Consider the following 5463-nt stretch of genomic DNA (forward strand, 5'->3'; position numbering starts at 1 on the left):
AAACCCCCGAAGTCCCAGGAAAACAAAGTTCAACTCTCCATCTCCCTCCAGAGAAAAGGAGCTGAAAACTGGCTAAAAAGAAACAAAGTTGCTTCCTCTGCTCTTGCTGCAAGCAGGATGCAGAGGAGTGTGTATGTGTGTCCTTGAACAAACGCTCTGAGAAGTTTGTCTGGCTTTTTTTTCCTCTCCCCCCTCTCAGGCTCAGTTGAAAGGCACAGAAATGCACAAAGTTCACTTCTGGGCATAGAGCAGCAATAGGGGGATACACATGATAAAGTCACCCCAAGACACAGGGACAGAGAATTCAGTGGAAAGACTCCGAGAATTCTGCTCCCAGAGATCATTCATTCCTGCTCACACTGACCCTTGTAGAAAGGGGACATCGTTCCCGGCAGCCTGTACTGAGCATGTGGCTCCTGAGTGGGGTTTGTTGTTTAGGAAACCTGCTCCGGCTTTTCCATTCTTTCCTTGCAAACAGGAAAACTTCTCCTGGGGCTGTGTGCAGGCAGAGCCCTGAGGAGAGCAGGTGGCACATGGTGCGCTGGGCTGGGACAGCCAGCTGCAGAGCTCAAGGGAAGAAGCCCAAAGTGTCACAATGGCTCCTTGCCTTCCCATGCAACACCTGGGTCACAATGGTCTCCTTGATTCCATGAGGCCCCACTGTGTCACAATGGCTCCTTGGTTCCATCAGGTTCCGCAGTGTCACCATGGTCTCCTTTGATCCGCACTGTCATCATGGACAATTGGTTCCATGAGGCCCCGCAGTGTCACAATGGTCCCTTGCTTCCATAGCTTTGATGTTGTAACAATGGACTCCTTGCTTCTATGAGCTAGCCTGCTTTTTGCAGAGGTGTCTTTGGTTCCAACAAGGCCCCGCTGTGTCTCAGTGCACCCTGGCTTCCATGTGGATCTGGAGTATCACAAAGGCTCCTTGGTTCCACCAGGTCCTGCTGTGTCACAATGGGTCCTGTGGTCCCTGAGGCCCTCCAAAACCATCGTGGAGGCTTGCTTCCATGAGGTTCCATTATGTGCCAGTGGTCATCTTGGTTCCAGGAGTTTCCTTAGTGTCACAATGCTCTCCATGCTTCCATTAGGCCCTGCTTTGCCACAATGGTCCCCTTGTTTCCATGAGGCCCCGCTGTGTCACAATGGACCTATGGTTCCGTGATGTTGCGTGGTGTCACCGTGCTCTTCTTGAATCCGCCGTGTAACCATGGACCATTGGTTCCATGCAGCCGTGTCACAATGGGCTCCTTGATTCCATGATTCCCCACGGTGTCACAATGGAGCCTTGTTTCTAGGAGGTTCTGTACTGTCACAATTGCCTCCTTGATGCCATCAGCCCCTGCAGTGTCACAATGGCTCCTTGGTTCCATGAGGAACACAATAGCTTGGCATAAGCATTGAGCAACAGCTGCTGAACACACCTGGCAACATCTGCTTGCATCAAAAGAGGGCTTCAAGCTGACAATGGCACCAGCAGCTTCCATCTGCAACAGACACCCAGGGAAAGGACAGGCTGTGCCGGTTTGGACAAATGTGGAGGAAAATATCCTCTGATAGAAGGCAGGTTACACCCAGCCCTCCCCCACCAGGTTTTTGGAAAAAAGAACTTTCCTGGGAAGAAAGTGAAAGAGATAAAACCTATTTTTTTAACAAACACACAGGAAAAGGATAACAATGCTAAATATTAAAAGCTCTCGCTGTGCAGAGAAAGCTGGGATAATTTGAGAGTCCTTCTGTGTTTCGGTGGGGTCTCCTGAAACATCCATAGACAGCGAGGCCCGTGCAAAGAAACAGGGAGCGATTCTTGAGAGAAGTTTCAGAGCTCCTTCTTCTCCAGCCACATGGGCGGGGCACTGCCAAAGAACTGAGCAATCACGGCACAACCAGGGCCCTCCTGGCACAGGGCAACACAAAATAAGCAGTGCTGAACAGGGTTAGGGCACATGTGAGCAGGGAGCAGGGAGACCCCCCGTGCCCAGGCCATGCCTCCACCCCAGGGTCCCCTCTCCCATGATCGCATGGCAGGAGGGAGGAACCCCAACACTTCCGTAGGTGTAGTCTCTCTCCTCCTCCTTGCAGCTGGCTCATGGGCCCACATTCAGGGCCCCCACCTCGGGAGAAAATTCTCCCAATGTGGTCTGATGTTGAAAGAGTCAAGAAGAGGAGAAGGGAAAAACACCCCCAAAGTCCCAGGAAAACAAAGTTCAACTCTCCATCTCCCCCCAGAGAAAAGGAGCTGAAAACTGGCTAAAAAGAAACAAAGTTGCTTCCCTCTGCTCTTGCTGCAAGCAGGATGCAGAGGAGTGTGTATGTGTGTCCTTGAACAAACGCTCTGAGAAGTTTGTCCGGTTTTTTTTCCTCTCCCCCCTCTCAGGCTCAGTTGAAAGGCACAGAAATGCACAAAGTTCACTTCTGGGCATAGAGCAGCAATAGGGGATACACATGATAAAGTCACCCCAAGACACAGGGAGAGAGAATTCAGTGGAAAGACTCCGAGAATTCTGCTCCCAGAGATCATTCATTCCTGCTCACCCTGACCCTTGTAGAAAGGGGACATCGTTCCAGGCAGCCTGTACTGAGCATGTGGCTCCTGAGTGGGGTTTGTTGTTTAGGAAACCTGCTCCGGCTTTTCCATTCTTTCCTTGCAAACAGGAAAACTTCTCCTGGGGCTGTGTGCAGGCAGAGCCCTGAGGAGAGCAGGTGGCACATGGTGCGCTGGGCTGGGACAGCCAGCTGCAGAGCTCAAGGGAAGAAGCCCAAAGTGTCACAATGGCTCCTTGCCTTCCCATGCAACACCTGGGTCACAATGGTCTCCTTGATTCCATGAGGCCCCACTGTGTCACAATGGCTCCTTGGTTCCATCAGGTTCCGCAGTGTCACCATGGTCTCCTTTGATCCGCACTGTCATCATGGACAATTGGTTCCATGAGGCCCCGCAGTGTCACAATGGTCCCTTGGTTGCATAGCTTTTACGTTGTAACAATGGACTCCTTGCTTCTATGAGCTAGCCTGCTTTTTGCAGAGGTGTCTTTGGTTCCAACAAGGCCCCACTGTGTCTCAGTGCACCCTGGCTTCCATGTGGATCTGGAGTATCACAAAGGCTCCTTGGTTCCACCAGGTCCTGCTGTGTCACAATGGGTCCTGTGGTCCCTGAGGCCCTCCAAAGTCATCATGGATGCTTGCTTCCATGAGGTTCCATTATGTGCCAGTGGTCATCTTGGTTCCAGGAGTTTCCTTAGTGTCACAATGCTCTCCATGTTTCCATGATTCCCCACAATGTCACAATGCTCTCCAGGCTTCCATTAGGCCCTGCTTTGCCACAATGGTCCCCTTGTTTCCATGCGGCCTTGCTGTGTCACAATGGACGTACGGTTCCATGATGTTGCGTGGTGTCACCGTGCTCTTCTTGAATCCGCCGTGTAACCATGGACCATTGGTTCCATGCAGCCGTGTCACAATGGGCTCCTTGATTCCATGATTCCCCACGGTGTCACAATGGAGCCTTGTTTCTAGGAGGTTCTGTACTGTCACAATTGCCTCCTTGATGCCATCAGCCCCTGCAGTGTCACAATGGCTCCTTGGTTCCATGAGGAACACAATAGCTTGGCATAAGCATTGAGCAACAGCTGCTGAACACACCTGGCAACATCTGCTTGCATCAAAAGAGGGCTTCAAGCTGACAATGGCACCAGCAGCTTCCATCTGCAACAGAGACCCAGGAAAGGACAGGCTGTGCCGGTTTGGACAAATGTGGAGGAAAATATCCTCTGATAGAAGGCAGGTTACACCCAGCCCTCCCCCACCAGCTTCGGGAAAAAAGAACATTCCTGGGAAGAAAGTGAAAGAGATAAAAACTACTTTTTTAACAAACACACAGGAAAAGGATAACAATGCTAAATATTAAAACCTCTCGCTGTGCAGAGAAAGCTGGGATAATTTGAGAGTCCTTCCGTGTTTCGGTGGGGTCTCCTGAAACATCCATAGACAGCGAGGCCCGTGCAAAGAAACAGGGAGCGATTCTTGAGAGAAGTTTCAGAGCTCTTTCTTCTCCAGCCACATGGGCGGGGCACTGCCAAAGAACTGAGCAATCACAGCACAACCAGGGCCCTCCTGGCACAGGGCAACACAAAATAAGCAGTGCTGAACAGGGTTAGGGCACATGTGAGCTGGGAGCAGGGAGACCCCCCGTGCCCAGGCCATGCCTCTACCCCAGGGTCCCCTCTCCCATGACCTCATGGCAGGGGGGAGGAACCCCAACACTTCCGTAGGTGTAGTCTCTCTCCTCCTCCTTGCAGCTGGCTCATGGGCCCACATTCAGGGCCCCCACCTCGGGAGAAAATTCTCCCAATGTGCTCTGATGTTGAAAGAGTCAAGAAGAGAAGAAGGGAAAAAAAACCCCCGAAGTCCCAGGAAAACAAAGTTCAACTCTCCATCTCCCTCCAGAGAAAAGGAGCTGAAAACTGGCTAAAAAGAAACAAAGTTGCTTCCTCTGCTCTTGCTGCAAGCAGGATGCAGAGGAGTGTGTATGTGTGTCCTTGAACAAACGCTCTGAGAAGTTTGTCCGGTTTTTTTTCCTCTCCCCCCTCTCAGGCTCAGTTGAAAGGCACAGAAATGCACAAAGTTCACTTCTGGGCATAGAGCAGCAATAGGGGATACACATGATAAAGTCACCCCAAGACACAGGGACAGAGAATTCAGTGGAAAGACTCCGAGAATTCTGCTCCCAGAGATCATTCATTCCTGCTCACACTGACCCTTGTAGAAAGGGGACATCGTTCCAGGCAGCCTGTACTGAGCATGTGGCTCCTGAGTGGGGTTTGTTGTTTAGGAAACCTGCTCCGGCTTTTCCATTCTTTCCTTGCAAACAGGAAAACTTCTCCTGGGGCTGTGTGCAGGCAGAGCCCTGAGGAGAGCAGGTGGCACATGGTGCGCTGGGCTGGGACAGCCAGCTGCAGAGCTCAAGGGAAGAAGCCCAAAGTGTCACAATGGCTCCTTGCCTTCACATGCAACACCTGGGTCACAATGGTCTCCTTGATTCCATGAGGCCCCACTGTGTCACAATGGCTCCTTGGTTCCATCAGGTTCCGCAGTGTCACCATGGTCTCTTTTGATCCGCACTGTCATCATGGACAATTGGTTCCATGAGGCCCCGCAGTGTCACAATGGTCCCTTGCTTCCATAGGTTTGATGTTGTAACAAAGGACTCCTTGCTTCTATGAGCTAGCCTGCTTTTTGCAGAGGTGTCTTTGGTTCCAACAAGGCCCCGCTGTGTCTCAGTGCACCCTGGCTTCCATGTGGATGTGCAGTATCACAAAGGCTCCTTGGTTCCACCAGGTCCTGCTGTGTCACAATGGGTCCTGTGGTCCCTGAGGCCCTCCAAAACCATCGTGGAGGCTTGCTTCCATGAGGTTCCATTATGTGCCAGTGGTCATCTTGGTTCCAGGAGTTTCCTTAGTG

This window comes from Aphelocoma coerulescens, unplaced genomic scaffold (assembly GCF_041296385.1).
Source record: "Aphelocoma coerulescens isolate FSJ_1873_10779 unplaced genomic scaffold, UR_Acoe_1.0 HiC_scaffold_83, whole genome shotgun sequence".
Taxonomy (NCBI): Eukaryota; Metazoa; Chordata; class Aves; order Passeriformes; family Corvidae; genus Aphelocoma; species Aphelocoma coerulescens.